The following is a 19381-nucleotide window of genomic DNA, read 5'->3' on the forward strand; positions in this document are numbered from 1 at the left end:
GTACAACTGCAGTAGAACCTCCCTGCTCCTATACTCAAATCCTTTTGCTATGAATTCAAATCCTTTTGCTATGAATTCAAATCCTTTTGCTATGAATTGCTATGAAGAAGGGTCCTCACCAGTAATGACACCTATCCATGTCCTCCATAGATGCTGCCTGACCCAGTAAGTTACTCCACGTTTAGTGTTGTACACAAGATCCCCGTACATGCAGCTCCTTGTGTCTCCATTGTACCCTCTTGATTTGCCTTTCTGAAATCAGGAGCAAAGTTATGGCAACACAGTACTGTTTTCTAAACATGTGGCATTTTTAACATTTCCTCATCTCCAGTCACAAGTGAGCAGAGAAAAATAAAAGAGAAGCCATTCTCACAAAATAATAAAGGAATGGGTGACGTTTCGGATCGAGACCCTTCTTCTCACTGAGAGTCAGGGGAAAGGGAAACGAGAGATATAGAGAGATATATATCTCGGTATGATGATATATATCTCGTGACTGTCTATATCTCTCATTTCCCTGCCCCCTGACTCTCAGCCTCAATAAGAGTCTCGACCCAAAATGTCACCCATTCCTTTTCTCCAGAGATGTTGTCTGTCCCGCTGAGTTACTACAGCTTTTTGTGCCTATCTGGTTTAAACCAGCATCTGCAGTTCCTTCCTACACAAAATAATGAAGGACTACACCTTATGGGAGCTATAGGCCGGTGAGCTTAACATCGGTAGTTGGTAAGTTACTGGAGAGTATTCTGAGGGATAGGTTATACAGGCATTTGGATGGGCAAGGGCTGATTATGGACAGTCAGCATGGTTTTGTATGTGGGAGGTCATGTCTCACAATTCTGATTGATTTTTTTGAAGACGTGACCAAAAAGGTTGATGAGGGCAGAGCTGTAGATGTTGTGTACATGGACTTCAGTAAAGCATTTCGATAAGGTTCTGCATGGTAGGCTGCTCTGGAAGGTTAGATCGCATGGGATCCAAGGAGAGATAGCTGAATGGATAGCAAATTGGCTCCATGGAAGGAAGCAGAGGGTGATGGTGGAAGGTTGCTTCTCAGACTGTGTTCAGTTCTGGGCACCATGATATAGGAAAGATATTGTCAAGCTTGAAAGGGTTCAGAAAGATTTATGAGGATGTTGCCAGGACTAGAGGGTGTGAGCTATAGGAGGAGGTTGAGTAGGCTGGGTCTCTATTCCATGGAGCACAGGAGGATTAAGGGAGATCTTATAGAGGTGTATAAAATCATGAGAGGAATAGATCGGGTAGAAGCACAGAGCCTTTTACCCAGAGTAGTGGAATCGAGGACCAGAGGACATAGGTTCAAGGAGAAGGGGGAAATAATTAATCGGAATCCGGGGGGTAATGTTTTCACACAATGGGTGGTGGGTGTATGGAACAAGCTGCCAGAGGAGGTAGTTGAGGCTGGGACTATCCCATCGGTTGAGAAACAGTTAGACAGGTAGATGGATAGGACAGGTTTGGAGGGATGTGGACCAAGCACGGGCAAGTGGGACTAGTGTAGCTGGGACAATGTGGCCAGTGTGGGCGAGTTGGGCCGAAGGGCCTGTTTCCACTCTGACTCTATGACTCTATGACTCTAATTTCGACAGTCCATATATAAACCTTCCAGACATTTGAGGGCATGAATTTAATTTTGAACTAAATCTCACCTTTCTCACCCCCCAAAACTAAAGCAACTGCAGATGCTGCCAATTCAACATAAAAATGCTGGGAAAAACTTAGTTGGTCGGACAGCATCTGTATAAGAAAGAATTGTAGGCGAGCACATTGGCACAGCAGTAGAGTTGCTGCCTTATGCCCCTGTCCCACTTAGGAAACCTTCCACTACCTGCAGCCTCAGGCAACAACCTTCAACTAACATCGCAACTGGCTTCGACTAAAAAATTACCGATTTTTAAAACGGCAACCTATTTTTAGTCGCGGCCGGTTTTGAATTTTTTGAATTAATCGCCGGAACATAGAAGAAGCGGAAACCACTTTCAACCATTAGTGAGACTGACAAAAACCTCCGGGAACCGCACGGAAACCTTGGGTGGGGCGCAAAGTCTCCAGAGGTTTCCGTTCAGGTTTCCTAAGTGGGACAGGGGCTTTACAGCGCTGGAGACCCGGGTTCGATACTGACTACGGGTGCTGAGTGTACGGAGTTTGCACATTCTCCTTGTGACCATGTGGGTTTCTCCGGGTGCTCTGGTTTCCTACCGTAGTCCGAAGACGTGCAGATTTGTTGGTTAATTGACTTCTATAAATTGTAAATTCCCCTTGTGTGTAGGAGTGTGTCGACAGTTTCTTCCCAGCTGTTATCAGGCAACTGAACCATCCTAGCACAACCAGAGAGCAGTCCTGAACTACTATCTACCTCATTGGTGACCCTCGGGCTCTCCTTGACCAGATTTTGCTGGCTTTTCCTTGCACTAAACATTATTCCCTTATCATGTATCTATACACTGTGAATGGATTGATTGTAATCATGTATTGTCTTTCTGCTGACGGGTTAGCATGCAGCAAGAAAGCTTTTCACTGTACCTCAGTACACGTCGCAATAGACCAAACTGAAAACTGAACTGAGTTGATGAGAAAGTGGAATAACAGCAAACTAAATTCGCGAACAGCGAACTGCAAACTAAATTCTTGCTATTGAGATAGGTTTACAAGGTTAATTCCCGGGATGGCGGGACTGTCATATGCTGAGAGAATGGAGCAGCTGGGCTTGTACACTCCGGTGTTTAGAAGGATGAGAGGGAATCTCATTGAAACATATAAGATTCATAAGGGCTTAGACACACTAGAGGCAGGAAACATGTTCCCGATGTTGGGGGAGTCCAGAATCAGGGGCCACAGTTTAAGAATAAGGAGTAAGCCATTTAGAACGGAGACGAGGAAACACTTTTTCTCACAGAGAGTGGTGAGTCTGTGGAATTCTCTGCCTCAGAGGGCGGTGGAGGCAGGTTCTCTGGATGCTTTCAAGAGAGAGCTAGATAGGGCTCTTAAAAATAGCGGAATCAGGGGATATGGGGAGAAGGCAGGAACGGGGTACTGATTGGGGATGATCAGCCATGATCACATTGAATGACGGTGCTGGCTCGAAGGCCTAAATGGCCTACTCCTGCACCTATTGTCTATAGTGTGAACGGGTGATCAGCGTTTGTTGTGGACTCGGTGGGCCGAAGGGCTTCTTCCTCCACTGTATCTGTAAACTAAACTAAACTAAGCTAAAAGCTTATGCTTCGGGTTTGAGGCCATTCACCAGAACTGGTTCATCTGTGGGCTTTACAGAGGGAAGTCAGAAGCATTGAATCAAGTAGCTCCAACCTGTCTGGAAAACATATGAACAACATAGAATCTGTAGAAACATTTTGCTTTCACCCTCTGCTGAAATGGTCTGGGTAGTTGTGCATTGCAGCGGTACAAGATGGCACAGTTATGCCATTATGTGCCATTAATGCCATCATGTGCCATTAAGCTGGGAAGAGTGCAGAGAAGATTAATGAGGACATTGCCAGGACCCAAGGGCCTGAGCTACAGAGAGAGGTTGAGCAGGCTAGGACTTTATTCCTTGGAGCATAGGAGGTCATCTTATAGAGGTGTACAAAATCATGAGGGGAATAGATAGGGTGAATAGACAGAGTTTTTAGCCAGGGTTAGTGAATCAAGAACCAGAGGGCAGAGGTTTAAGGTGAGAAGGGAAAGTTTTAAATGGTCTTTTAATCTTTTCAGTCTGAAGAAGGGTCTCGACCCGAAACATCACTCATTCCTTCTCTCCAGAGATGCTGCCTGTCCCGCTGAGTTGCTCCAGCATTTTGTGTCTATCTTCGGTTTAAACTGGTATCTGCAGTTCCCGTTTTAATTGGTAGTCTTAATTGGATCTTGAGTTGCAACTTTTTCACTCAGAGAGTGTTGGGTATCTGGGCAGAGCTGCCAAAGCCAGTAGTTAATGCAGGTATTGGAACAACTTTGAATAGACATTTGGAACGGTACATGGATAGGAACGGTTTAGGGGGTAACGGAGGCTTCAATGGGGCGTCTTGGTTGGCATGGATAAGTTGGGCTGAAGGGCCTGTGTCTGTGCTGTATGACTCCATGACAAAGGTTGACAGCTGTTTAGACATTCAGAGAATCAAAGGACATGGGATAGTGCAGGAAAGTGATACTGAGGGGAAAGTAGCAGGTTCAAAACTTCCTTCAGCTCAAATCTGTGTTTAGAATTATAAAGTCATTCATTCATTCATTCATCATCGGTGAACACATTAGCGACCTAGTGGCGCTGGTTTCCGATGAACGGGAACGGTGACGGACGCACCACACATCTCTGTCCTCCAGTTCCTGCGGACTTCCGCCGCTGGAAGTACAGGATGTTGGTGTGTGTGTGTGTGTGCTTTATCATCGTTCCTTACAATGCCGTGTACGACAGTGATCGCAACTTCTACTGAAGTGTGGATGGCCGTTGGCTTGCTAGAAGCTCATCCATCCTTTGACAGGTCTTGTTTATGGTCCTGCTGGGGGTCCACAGCCCCCTCCTCACTGGCAAACCAGGTGGGGGAGACGGTTTAGTCGCCAACTATCCGACCATGGAGCAGGTAGCACGGGATTACATGGTACCCGTGGCGGGGGGAACTCTCCCCGAACTGACCTGAAGTCATACAGTGTGGAAATAAGTCTTCGCCCCAACTTGCCCAACATGCCCCATCTACATTAATCCCACCCTCCCGCCTGCGCTTGCCCCATAAGCCTCCTAACCTTTCCTATCCATGTATCAGTCCAAATGCTTCTTAAATGCAGTGACAGTACCTGCCTCATCTACCTCCTCCAGCAGCTCATTCCATACATCCACCACCCTTTGTGTAAAAAAAAAATTGCCCCTCAAACACCTTTAGAATGGAGATGAGTTCAAGCAGCACCCCTGGTCAGGATCGAACCCGGGTCTCTGGTGCCGTGAGGCATCAGCTCTACTGCTGCACCACCGTGTCACCACTGTTAAGTTGCTCAGATTGGAAGTACTTAGAAACATAGAAAATAGATGCGCTCTATCTAACTCTCGCTTAAATCCATCCAGTGACTTGGCCTCCACCTCCTTCTGTGGCAGGGAATTCCATAAATTCACAACTCTCTGGGTGAAAAAGTTTGTTCTCACCTCAGTCTTAAATGACCTCCCCTTTATTCTAAGACTCTTCTAAGACTTTATAGGACTGTCTTGTCTCTTGGCTCAATAGTCCAATAGTTCTTTATTATCACCTGCACTGATTTATCGTGAAATTCCTCTTTGTTGTATCCAGTTCAGTAAATTATTTCCGTACATAAACACAATCCCACATTAAGTACAAAGTGCATGAGAATAACCAAGACAATATCAAATAATCAGGCTCTGGTGCCATGTTCTAAGTCCAAGCTGCAGCCAGCCACAAAGGCCATTGTCATGTCAGCTACGCTATTTAGGAGTAAAATTGATTTATTTTTGTTTCTTTTTTAAACAAAACTAAATATAATCAATTATTACAATAATATATACAAAATAAAACAGTACCCACCACCATAAGACAAAATAACCTATTATCTGAAACAAATATTCTTACATTTTACTCTCCTAAACGACTATGTTATAATCCTTGTCAAGGATGCGTTCCACCCCCCGCGGTGCCCAGCGGTCCCGGAAATCCCCCAGGGCGCCCATGGACAGAGCGCAGCGCTTCTCTAACACCGCCCAGGTGCGGCCATAACCCCGGAAAAGGGGCAGGCAGCCGGCTCGGGCAGAGCCATCTTCCGACTGGCGCCGTGACTCGCGGATGGCCAGCTTGGCCAGGCCCAGGAGCAACCCAACCAGGACATCTTCGGCCCTACCCTCTCCCCTACGCACAGGGTGTCCAAAGATGAGGATGGTGGGTGTGAAGTGCAGCCAGAAGGCAAGGAGCAACCCCTTTAGATATTGGAACAGGAGCCAGCCGTGTAACTGTTTGAATGGATCCCACTTTACTGGGCAGAAGACAATTTTGCTGAGCTACGGAACGATGTTAGCTTTTAGATTGCAAACGCTGAGAACATTCTCGGCCCGCTGGTGGCCCGCACCAACCAGCGATCACCCCGTACACCAGCACTATCTTACACACACTAGTGACAATTTACAATTTTATTGAAACTAATTAACCTACGAACCTGCACGTCTTTGGAGTGTAGGAGGAAACTGGAGCACCCAGAGAAAACTCACACAGGTCATGGGGAGAACGTGCAAACTCCATACAGACATCACCCGTGGTCAGGATCGAACCCGGGTCTCTGGCGCTGTGAGGCAGCAACTCTACCGCTGCGCCACGTGCCGCCGCACTCTATCACGGCGCCACTGTTACTAAAACCAAGCAACATCGTCAGTAGAGAGGTGAAGTATAAAAGTGTGAAAATGCAATGCTCCAGATTCAGGGACAATTTCTTCCCAGCTGTTTTCGGGTACTGGAACCATCCTATCACAACCAGAGAGCGGACCTGAACTACTATCTACCTCATTGGAGACCCTCGGACTATCTTTGATCAGACTTTACTGGACTTCATCTTGCACAAAACGTTATTCATGTTATTCCCTTTATCATGTATGGAACGAGCTGCCAGAGGAGGTAGGTGAGGCTGGGACTATCCCAACAGTTAGACAGATACATGAATAGGACAGGTTTGGAGGGATATGGACCACACGCAGGCAGGTGGGATTGGTGTAGCTGGGACATGATGGCCGGAGTGAGCAGGTTGGGCCAAAGGGCGTGTTTCCACACTGGATGGCTCGATTGTAAACATGTATTGTCTTTCCGCTGGCCGGTTGGCACACCACAAAAGCTTTTCACTGTACCTCGGTACACGTGACAATAAACTTAACTCAAGTCAACTCAAAAAGCAGGGTGTATCGGAAGGAACTGTAGATGCTGACAGGCTGCATCTCTGGAGAAAGGGTGTAGGTGATGTTTCGAGTCGGTCTGAAGAAGGGTCACGACCCAAAACGTCACCCATTCCTGCTCTCCAGAGATGCCGCCTGTCCCGCTGAGTTACTCCAGCTTTTTGTGTCTGTCTCCAGTTGAAACCAGCATCTGCTGTTCCTTCTTACACATTTCGTCGGCTCCACTGTGAAATCTCCTCAAGGTATGTCTACTTTAAAGAAGTTCTCCTCCTCTCTTCGTCGAGAGTCCTGCAGCATCTTTTCTCTCGCTGCTCCCCCTTTGTGATTCCTCCTGCTCTCTGCAACTCTATGACCACGTCTTAACCCAGGCTCGCTACCACAACCACGTGTGGAGTCTGAAGAAGGGTCTCGAACCGAAACGTCACCCATTCCTTCTCTCCAGAGATGCCGTCTGACCTGCTGAGTTACTCCAGCTTTTTATGTCAAAGACCAGAATAATGCCCCTGGCCCACTTAGGAAACCGGAACGGAAACCTCTGGAGACTTTGCGCCCCATCTAAGGTTTCCGTGAGGTTCCCGGAGGTTTTTGTCAGTCTCCCTACCTGCTTCCACTACCTGCAACCTCCGGCAACCACCTGCAACCTCCGGGAACCGCACGGAAACCTTGGGTGGGGCGCAAAGTCTCCAGAGGTTTCCGTTCAGGTTTCCTAAGTGGGACAGGGGCATGGGCATAACTCTATGGGTCTACGCCCTGTACTAGTCAATTATGAACGGTGTTTACAGGAGACCTGGTCGCATTGTGCATTGTAGCAACACACCTAATTGCCACACTGCTGAGAGGCACATTTAATCTCCCACAGTACTGAGCTCCATGAAGCAGCCACCCTGCTATGATGAGATTTAAACAGTGATCAAACTCGTCGCCCCACGGGGCAGCTCCGTAATTTGAAAGGTGGCTCATCCATGGACTGTTCTTACACACCCCCCAAGGGCTGCCTCACAACAACAGCAGCTACAACCAGGAAACAAATTGTAATGGCTGATTCAAGTTACCCGCATCCCATGTCATGTTGTTGTGGGCATCGGGGGGAACTACCTGTAAGTGTCTGCTTAAGAGAGCCGCGATTTTGCCACTTGGATTCAACAACAATGGGTGCGTAAAGCCTTGGGCCTTCAGAGAATTGAGGTAAATGTACGATCCCACCGCCCATGCTTGGGCGTCATGGTGGCTGCCTTACAAAGCTTTCCTTTATCAGGTGTGGAACTAGCTGCCAGAGGTAGTTGAGGCAGGGACTATCCCAACGTTTAAGAAACAGTTAGGACAGGTTTGGAGGGATATGGACCAAACGCAAGCAGGTGGGACAAGTGTGGGCAAGTTGGACTGTAGGGCATGTTTCCACACTGTATCACTCTATGACTATGTATCTCTGTACACTGTGGACGGCTTAGTCTTAATCCTTAATGATCTCACGATCTTGTCCTCATTCAATCATAGATTGACACAAAGTGCTGGAGTAACGCAGCGGGACAGGCAGCAACTCTGGAGAGAAGGAATGGGTGACATTTCAGATAGAGAGCCTTCTTCAGACAGATGTTGTCCATCTCGCTGAGTTACTCTGGCATTTTGTGTCTTTCTTCAGTTTAAACCAGCATCTGCAGTTCCTTCCTACTCACTGAACCATATATTAGAACAGTTTTCCAAGCATTACAAGAAATGATCAACTTCCTCCTGTACAATCCCTGCCTCAGTTAATCTGTTATTAACCTTGCCTTCGTTACCTCTGGAATCACTTCTGCCAAGGATTGTATAAGAAGGAACTGCAGATGCTGGTTTACACCAAAGATAGACATAAAATACTGAAATAACTCAGCGGGACGGGCAGCATCTCTGTAGAAAAGGAATAGGTGACCTTTCGGGTCGAGACCTTCCTTCAGACTGAGAGGAAGGGGGGAGGGAAACTAGAGATATGGAAAAGTTCAGAGCAAATCAGAGCCGGCAAGGAAAAGTGGAGCCCACAACAGTCCATTGTTGTCTGGGGAGGAGGTGATAATGAAGGAACTGCATATGCTGATTAATACCGAAGAGAGACACAAAATGCTAGAGACTGTCTGAAGAAGGGTTCCGACCCAAAGCGTCACCTATTCTTTTTCTCCAGACATGCTGCCTGACCCGTTGAGTTACTCCATCATTTTTGTGTCTATCTAAGGAACTGCAGATGCTGGATTACAGCAAAGTGGTGGAGTAACTCAGCGGGTCTGGCAGCATCTCTGGAGAACATGGATAGGTGATGTTTCGGGTTGGGATCCTTCTTCAGACTGATTGTGGTGGGGAAGGGTCCTGATTGTGGTGGGGGAGGGTCAGGTTAAAGCTTGTAGAGAGGGTGGGGGTTAGACCTATCTCTTGTCAGGCTTTGTCCTTTCTTCCAGCTTCCACGCTTCCACCCCCCCCCCCCCCCCCTCCCACTTTCCCCAGCGCAATCAATCTGAAGAACGTCACCTGTCCACATTCTCCGGAGATGCTACCTGACCCGCTGAGTTTCGACTTTAGACTACAGAGATGAGCAGAAACAGGCCCTTCAGCCCTCCGAGTCCACGCCTACCAGCGATCACCCCATGCACTAACACTATCCTACACTCTGGGGATACCAAAGCCTACAAACCTGTACATCTTTGTAGTGTGGGTGGAAGCCGGAGCATCCGGAGAAAACCAGCACAGGTCTCAGGTAGAACGTACCAACTCCATGCAGACAGCACCCGTATGCCGGATCGAACCCGGTTCTCTGGCGCTGTGAGGCAGCAACTCTACCGCTGCGCTATTCCTGACTTGCCTCACAGATAGCAGTAAACCCCAAGGGTATTAGGAAGTTAGTCACTCACTGTTAGACACCCAGCTCTAACATGCTCTGATAACCATGGTATTCATGAAGCTATTTAAAGTTTATAACATTATTACAGTACAGCAGGCAGCCATTCAGCTCTTTGCTTATTTCTGGTCAATGGCAACACAGGATGTTGGTGCATAACATTGCTATTGAACATAAAGGGAAGTCTGTGTAGGAAGGAACTGCTGGTGCTGGTTTAGACCGAAGATGGACACAAAAAACTGGAGTAACTCAGCGGGACCGGCAACATCTCTAGAGAAGGGTCACGATCCGAAACGTCAACTATTCCTTCTCTCTGGAGGTGGTGCCTGACCCGCTGAGTTACTCCAGCTTCTTGTGTCTATGAAGGGAAGTCAGGCATCTTCTTGCAGAAGAGCATGACCTTTGAATACAATTCCCATTGATGGTTTTAATGGGGTGGGAGATTGCAACCTTCACGTGGTCCACCCTGCTTCGAATGATGCAATCAACCCGACGTACACAAACAAGATCAAATAGAACAAGTTGACCTTCAACTTTAGGCTGTGCACGCCATACACAAGAAGAAGATGGTTTGAATATGCATGAAGGAAGTGACACAAGGAACTATGACCATTCGGAGTGAATCCAGAAACAAAAAGGAACTACACTGCTGAACATCCATTGATTGCAATTGTATTTCACTAAGTACATTTGGACTGACTAATGCTCATGGAAGGTGGGTCAGACACATAGCAAATTTCTGACTCCATCTCCTCACGAGGTGACAGTTCTGTCCAGAGTCCAAAGTCAAATCAAGTGCATTTAATTGCCATATGTTCCGACAATGGAACAGGCACGGTGGCGCAGCGGTAGAGTTGCTGCCTTACAGCGCCAGAGACCTGGGTTTGATCCTCAATACGGGTGCTGCCTGTCCGGAGTTTGTACGCTCTCCCCATGACCTGCGTGGGTTTTCTCCGGGTGCTCCAGTTTCCTCCCATACTCCAAAGACGCACATGTTTGTAGGCTAATTGGCTTCGGTAAAATTATAAATTATCTCTAGTGTGTGTTGGATAGCACTAGTGTACGGGTTGATCGCTGGTCGGCACGGACTTGGTGGGCTGAAGGGCCTGTTTCCACGCTGTATCTCTAAAGTAAACTAAATGAAATTCTTAGTTGCAGCAATATAACAAAATACACATAGATAACATATAATAAACAAAGATTTAATAAATTAATAATCACAACGCTACTGCAAATAGAACACTGTCCTTATTGCAACTGAAGATAGTCCATAGAGATTGAATGGTGTTCAAGAGCCTGGTGGTTGTTGGGAAGAAGCTATTCTCTTCACTCAGACTCCAATACCTTCTTCCCGATGGTAGAAATGAAATGAGAGCATGGCCAGGGTGGTGTGGGTCTCTGATGACGCATGCCCCGTTTTCGAGGCAATGCCTCCTATAGATCCCTTCAATGGCAGGGAGGCCAGTACCTGTGACGGACTGGGCAGTGTCCACCACTCTCTGTAAATTCCTTCATCCCCGGGCGTTCAAGCTGTGAACCAGGCCCTAATATAACCAATGTATCACTGCCCCAGTGTACCTGATCCATTGTCAGTACATATGGTCATTAAACACTCTTCATTCGACTTCTGACTCTGGACAGTACTGTCGGCTGGTGAGGAGATGGAATCAGAAATGGTTTTCAAATGCTGCAATCTATTTATTTCAATCAAGAGTAATTTATTCAATTGCGATACAAAATAATATTCGCAAACGAAAATCGTGGTAACCCACCCACCACTAAAATCACCAAATTATTGAAGACACTAAATTTTCAAATAACTATAATGTAATCCTTATTGAGGATGCAGCCCACCCCACGCGGTCCCGGAAATCCCCAGGGCGCCCGTGGACAGCGCATAGTCATCGGAATTTGGTATTTGCCTGTCCCACCTTCTATGGGCATTAGTCAGTCCAAATCTATGATTCCATATGCTCTCTACTGTACACCTGTAGATGTTCGAGAGAGTATTTGTCGACATACCAAACTTAGTTTTAGTTAAGTTTAATTTCATTTAGTTTCGAGATACAGTGCGAAAACAGGCCCTTCGGCCCACCACGTCCGCTCCGACCAGCAATCCCCTATCTTACACACACGAGGGACAATTTACACATACACCAAGACAATTAACCTACAAACCTGTACGTCAGGTGTCGGCAACCTCCGGCCCCCGGGCCGAATGCGGCCCATAACACGAAATCATCCGGCCCGCAGGCGGATTTTTTTTCCGGTAACCATCCAGCCCGCCGAGAGCCGAGCACAGCCGAGCTCTGGCTGTACCACATCCTACGCACCTTTTAAGAAAAAACTGCAGATGTTGGAAAAACCGAAGGTAGCCAACAATGCTGGAGAAACTCAGCGGGTGAGACATGCAAGAATTGCATGAGGCTGCCTCACCCGCTGAGTTTCTCCAGCATTTTTGTCTACCACCTGTGAACACGTGATTTGATGCCAGCCATCCGGGGCGGGATGGGGGCGGGATCCATGTGTATACGTGATAGATGTGGCCCGCCATCCACTCACGGACATGCGTCCCGGCCCCTATGCAGAACATGGTTGCCGACCCCTGCTGTACGTCTTTGCGGGAGGAAACCGAAGATCTCGGGGAAAAACCCTCGCAGGTCACGGGGAGAACGTACAAACTCCGTACAGGCAGCACCCGTAGTCGGGATCAAACCCGGGTCTCCGGCTGTAAGGCAGCATCTCTACCGCTGCTCCACGTTGGCCCCCTGTGAATCTGGTCTTTGTGGTGACAAATTGGATCTCCTGGTGGGCATCCATCTTCAACAGCTCCGTTCCATCTATACCTTCGATCCACTGCGGCATTGTCACTGCTAATTATAAAAGCTCTCTCACAAAACTTTGTTATTTCATAGCTACTTGGTAACTCATAACTAATAGACAGCCGTATAAACATTGATCCTAACCTCAGACTATAAATTGTCTTGTTTTCACCTCGAAGTAGAACATTACTGCTTTACTGGAGTTCCGATAATCATGGATGATAAAGTGTATTAGCCTGAATTCTATCAACTACTCAACACTTGTTTTATGCTCATTGTTTTACGAAAGGATCTGTTGTATTAACATTTATCATCTTTGCATATTTTAGGTTGGAATGATGGTGACTGTTGCTTGGAATGATAAACGACAGGAAAATATAACGATCTACAATAAGTTAGAAGCTCCGACTTCATATTTTATCAAACAACATTATCCATAAGATCGATGTCCTTAATATTAAATATTTTAATGAAACTCTAGTTATTCTTTCCAAACCTCGCTACAAATCACTGGCTGGATGATTGTGGTTAACCATTGAGCAACCAATGTGGACAATATTTTTTAGAGATACAGTGCGGAAACAGGTCCTTGGCTCGCCGAGCCCGCGCCGACCAGCAATCCCCGCACACGAACACAATCCTACACACACTAGGGCCAATTTACAATTATACTATGCCTACAAACCTGTACGTCTTTGGAGTGCGGGAGAAAGCCGGAGCTCCCGAAGAAAACCCACGCAGGTCATGCGGAGAACGTGCAAACTCCGTACAGACGGCATCCATAGTCAGGATTGAACCCGGGACTCGGGTGCTGTTAGGCAGCAACTCTACCTCTGCACCACCATGCCACCCTGATGCTAATTTGATGAGTATTTCTGTATGGGAAACATGCACAACATAAACACTCAAACTCTTGATACATATATTGGAAGCTCAATTAAAACGGGAATGACATTGGTCTGAAGAAGGGTCTCGACCTGAAACGTCTCCAGAGATGCTGCCTGACCCGCTGTGTTACTCCAGCATTTTGTGTCTATCTGCAATAACATGTTCAGGAAGGGTTTTCAATTCTGAACAATTACTCATCTTCTTTGTGTCGCGTATAAATTCCTCATCCTCCTCCGTGTTTAAAGCTCTCTCTCTTACTAACACATTCCATCTCTCTCTCTATCTCTCACTGACACACTCCACCTCTCTCTCTCTCTCCCTCACTCACACACTCCACCTCTCTCTCTCTCTCTCACTGACACACTCCATCTCCCTCTCTCCTCCTCAATTCCAAACATCTTGCATTTTCTATCTTCCCACAGATGATGTCCATTCTCCTCACACACCCAATGTCCAATCTCCAATGGCTCGAAGGGCCGAATGGCCTCCTCCTGCACCTATTTTCTATATTTTCTAAGTTTCCCCATACCCATTGCTCAGCCCCTCTACAACTGATATCCGGGCTCCCCACCCACAATGTCCATTCTCAACCCCACCTAACGTCCAGCCTCAGCATTTACAATATTCTGAGTTGAGAATTTACAAGCTTAGGTTAGAAGAAATTCCACCTCATACGTTCTCCAGTTAGCAACCCAACACCTTGATGCGACACAACCTCACTGCAGACTTCCCTGCTCGAAACATCCGTCTGTCTACACTGGATCCCACTCTGATTAAGAAAGGAATCTTAACATTCTGTTTGCTCCCACACTCCAAAGACGTACAGATTGGCTTGGCATGAATGTAAAAATGTCCCTAGTGTGTGTAGGATAGGGTTAGTGTTCGGGGATCGCTGGTCGGCTCGGACTCGGTGAGCCGACGGGCCAGTTTCTGCGCTGTATCTCTAAACTAATGTAGAAGAGTCCAGACTGAAAGTTGACAGTGACTTCCACCTCCAATAGAAACGACTAAACCAATTTAAATCTTTGAAACTGTGGATTAATGTGTGTATTTTCAATCAATACCATAAAAAAGGCATTTGGGAGGGTTGACATGGGACGGTGATTTGAGTGCGTGACCACTATATTGATTCTTTAGAATGAAATAGCCAGAGAAAAGTATACAGAAGTTTTGAGAAAAGTTTGGGCCTTCAATGATGGCGCAAGGAATTGCAGACGTTGTAATCTTTGGCAAAACACAAAGTGCTGGAGGAGCTCAGTGGGTCAGGCAGCAACGGTTGGCTTTATCGATGGGTGACGTTCCCAGTTGGGACCCTTCTTCAGACAGCTAGTATTCTGACGGAAAGCTTATCTCCCCCTATTGCAATCAGTCTGAAGAAGGATCCCGACTCGAAATGTTGTCTGTCCATTTCCTGTCCATTTTTTGGGTGTCTGGGGAGAAGGCAGGAGAATAGGGTTAGGAGGGAGAGATACATCAGCCATGATTGAATGGTGGACTAGACTAGATGGGCCGAATGGCCTAATTCCGCTCCTATCATTAAGAACATGAACTTATTTCCCTCCACAGAGCTTACAACCCAATGGTATGAACACTGAATTATTCAAGTTTAGGTAATATCTAACTACCACCCACACCCCCCCCCCCCCTCACCACCACCCCTCTTCGCCCTCCCACTTTCTTCCCCCACTTCCCTCCCTTGGACCCCACATGTACTCCCCATCTAATACAGCACCTAAGACTTATGCCCCTGTCCCACTTAGGAAACCTGAACGGAAACCTCAGGAGACTTTGCGCCCCACCCAAGGTTTCCGTGCGGTTCCCGGAGGTTCCCAGAGGTTTTTGTCAGTCTCCCTACCTGCAACCTCCGGCAACCACCTGCGACCTCCAGGAACCGCACGGAAACCTTGGGTGGTGCGCAAAGTCTCCAGAGGTTTCCGTTCAGGTTTCCTAAGTGGGACAGGGGCATTACTGTACATCGTGGGTGGCCACAGTGGCGCGGCAGTAGAGTTGTTGCCTTACAGCGCTTGCAGCGCCGGAGACCCGGGTTCGATCCCGACTACGGGCGCTTGTCTGTACTGAGTCTGTACGTTCTCCCCGTGACCTGCGTGGGTTTTCTCCGAGATCTTCGGTTTCCTCCCACACTCCAAAGACGTACAGGTTTGTAGGCTAATTGGCCTGGTGTAAATGTAAATTGTCCCTAGTGTGTGTAGGATAGTGTTAGTGTGCGGGGATCACCGGTCGGTGCGGACTCGGTGGGCCAAAGGGCCTTTTTCCGCGCTGTGTCTCTAAACTAAATCAACTAAACTCAACTAAACTATACTAAACTTATGAATAACGAGGCAGTCTGGGAAGCAGGAGCGAAAAACTTGCAGTAAACTCTGTCAGCTATAAATAGTTTTACTTGGATTACTAGGTTAATTTTAGCATTCCAGATACGATTCTTCAGTAAGAACCACCTCGATGAAAGACTGCTAGTATTCTATCCCCCTCCCCCCCAGCCCAACCCCCCAACTACTGCACAGAATCTCTTGCCCAGAGTAAGGGAATCGAAGACCAGAGGATATAGGTTCAAGGTGAAGGGGAAAAGATTTATTAGGAATCTGAGGGGTATCTTTTTCACACAAAGGGTGGTGGGTGGATGGAACAAGCTGCCAAAGGAGGTAGTTCAGGCTGGGACTAACAATCCCAATGTTCAAGAAACTGTTAGACAGGTATATGGATAGGACAGGTTTGGAGGGATATGGACCAAACGCAGTGGGACTAGTGTAGCTGGGACATGTTGGCCAGTGTGGGCAGGGTTGGGTCAAAGGGCCTGTTTCCACACTGATTCACCCTATGACTCTATGACTCTAAGCAGGGTCCTGACCCGAATGTTGCCTGTCCATTTCCCTCCACAGAGTTTACAACCCAGCGGTATAAACATTGAATTCTCCAAGTTTAGTAAACTCTGACTAACCCTCCTCTCTCTCTTTCATTAGTTTAGAGATACAGCACGGAAACAAGCCCTTAGGCCCACTGAGTCCGTGATGTCTAACGATTCCCGTACATGATCTACTACCCTATGTGTAGAAAGTGTAAATTGCTCATTACTAAGCTTCCCCCCAGTCTAGTTTCAGTAAAAACACTGAATCAAGCACTTGAAACAACTACATTTTATTTTAACAAAAGCGCGTTACAGTTCAACTACTGTACCTATCCCACCGCAGGTTCGATCCTTGTATCTGCCTGTTCAGCCCTCTAGACCTCACTCGGATAGAGACACTCCAGAAGGTCACGCAGTCCCAAGCGCTCTCCCAGAAGATCGACGCTGAACCTTGTGGTAGTGGACTTTTATATGTCCCGGTACCTCAAGGGGCCGAACCACATGGGGGTGGTCTCTTAATAATCCAATTACAGATATCGATTAACCCCGTACATAACAGACATTTCCCTAACCCAATAATACAACAGCTCATACATTCCTTTTGCAACGACCCAATAGAAATGATGCATTTAAGGTTAGTTTGCAAAACCGCTATACATGTTATCAATTTAAGAGAAACATGGAGAACACCTGGACCCTTTACCATCCTGCATATCAGTCGGAGCCTAGACTGGCTGACGCCAATCAAAGCCTGTAAAGTTCAGCTGACAAGGGTTACGCAATTCTGATAAGTGCCGGGATCCTCCATTTTATGGTGTCTTTAATTTAGCCAATATTAACAATAGTAGATACTACTATCTACCTTATTGGCGACCCTCAGACTATCCTTGATCGCACTTTGCTGGCTCTACCTTGCACTAAACGTTATTCCATTATCATGCATCTGTACACTGTAAATGGATCGATTGCAATCATGTATAGTCTTCTCACTGACTGGATAGCACGCAACAAAAAGTTTTTCATCGTACATGTGACAATAAACTAAATTAAATTAAATTAAACTAAACTACGCAAACTTCTTCTTTCCAGTCCATCTTGTTACAAATGTTGAGCTCGCTGTCATTGTCCGTCCTGAAAAGGACGCAAGCTTCCCGCGACAATCAGTGGAAACCATCACTCGTCGGAATGGATGATGGGAGTAGTAGAATTAGCTCAGGACACTTCCAGTTTCCAGCCCCGCGACGTGGACGCTTCTGCTATGGAGCCACTACACACACTAGGGATAATTTACATTTATACCAAAGCCAATTAGACTACAAACCTGCACATCTTTGTACTGTGGGAGGAAGCCTGAGCTCCCGGAGAAAACCCACGCAGTCACAGGGAGAACGTACAAACTCCATACAGACAGCACCCGTAGTCAGGATCGAACCTGAGTCTCTGGCGCTGTAAGGCAGCAACTCTACCGCTGCGCCACCGTGCTGCCCTCTCAGATGCCAATGGGTAACAGGGTTCAGTACAGAGGTATACTCAGTTTATTTTAGTTTAGTTTAGTTTGGTTTGGTTTAGTTTAGTTTATTGTCACGTGTGCCGAGGTATAGTGAAAAGCTTTTTGTTGCGTGCTATCCAGTCAGCGGAAAGACAATACATGATTACAATCGAGCCTGAGGACTCTCCATGTGCGATGCTTGAGAGTAGCGATATTCGGTTTTAGAGGGCTACATAGAAACATAGAAAATAGGTGCAGGAGTAGGCCTTCGAGCCAGCACTGCAATTCAATATGATCATGGCTGATCATCCAAAATCAGTACCCCGTTCCTGCTTTCTCCCCATATCCCTTGATTCTGTTAGCCCCAAGAGTTATATCTAACTCTCTCTTGAAAACATCCAGTGAGTTGGCCTCTGTCTCATATCATAGACTCATAGTCATAGTCATGCAACATGGACACAGACCATTCAGCCCACTTAGCCCCCTTATTATTACCCCCCCCCCCCCTTATTATTAAACCGTGACCTCTGGTTCTGGACTCCGCCAACATCAGGAACATTTTTTCTGCATCTAGCCAGTAAGAATTAAGAATTCCTTAAGAATTTTATATGTTTCTATAAGATACACTCTCATCCTTTGAAATTCCAGTGAATATAAGCCCAGTCAATCCATTCTTTCATCATATGTCAGTCCCGCCATCCCAGGAATTAACCTGGTGCACCTATGCTGCACTCCCTCAATAGCAAGAATGTCCTTCCTCAAATTAGGAGACCAAAACTGCACACAATACTCCAGGTGTGGTCTCACCAGGGCCCTGTACAACTGCAGTTGGTCCTCCTTGCTCCTATACTCAAATCCTCTCGCTGTGAAGGCCAACATGCCAAATTTATAACTTTCATTTTTGGAATTCAGGCGTTGGCTTTCATACCTGCAAGGATCCCGATATTCCTGACATTCCCGAGGAATACTGCTGTACCTTTCAAACAATCAAAGCCATCTGAGAGAGCGGACAGGGCGCCAGTTCGAGAATTCAACCAGAGTAGCATTTCCTCGAGGATGGTACAGTATCCCCCCGGGAATGTCGGGATCCTTGCAGGTTTGAAAGCCAACGCTTGAATTCCAAAATGAAAGCTATAAATATGTCATTTACACAAAGCCCATTTCGCACGTCTGGAGATCGGCGAGACCAAGCTCAGACTAGGCGATTGTTTCACTGAACACCTTCGCTCAGTCCGCCTTGGCCTACGCGATCTCCCGGTTGACAAACACTTCAACTCCCCTTCCCATTCCCACAATGACCTTCCTGTCTTAGACCTCCTCCATTGTCAGAATGAGGGCACACACAAATTGGAGGAACAGTATTTCGCTGGGTCAGCTTACACTAACCAAGTCCTCTAACCAAGTATCCCTTGCTTTCCCTCTCTCTCTGTCCCTCCCCCACCCTAGTCGTTGTACTAGTTTCACTGTCACCCTGCTGAGTTTCACTGTCTGCATAACTCGTTATCACCTACCCCACAGCCAACAATGGACCATTGTGGGCTCCACATTTCCATGCCTTTTTGTATAT

Source organism: Amblyraja radiata, chromosome 37, assembly GCF_010909765.2.
Source record: "Amblyraja radiata isolate CabotCenter1 chromosome 37, sAmbRad1.1.pri, whole genome shotgun sequence".
Taxonomy (NCBI): Eukaryota; Metazoa; Chordata; class Chondrichthyes; order Rajiformes; family Rajidae; genus Amblyraja; species Amblyraja radiata.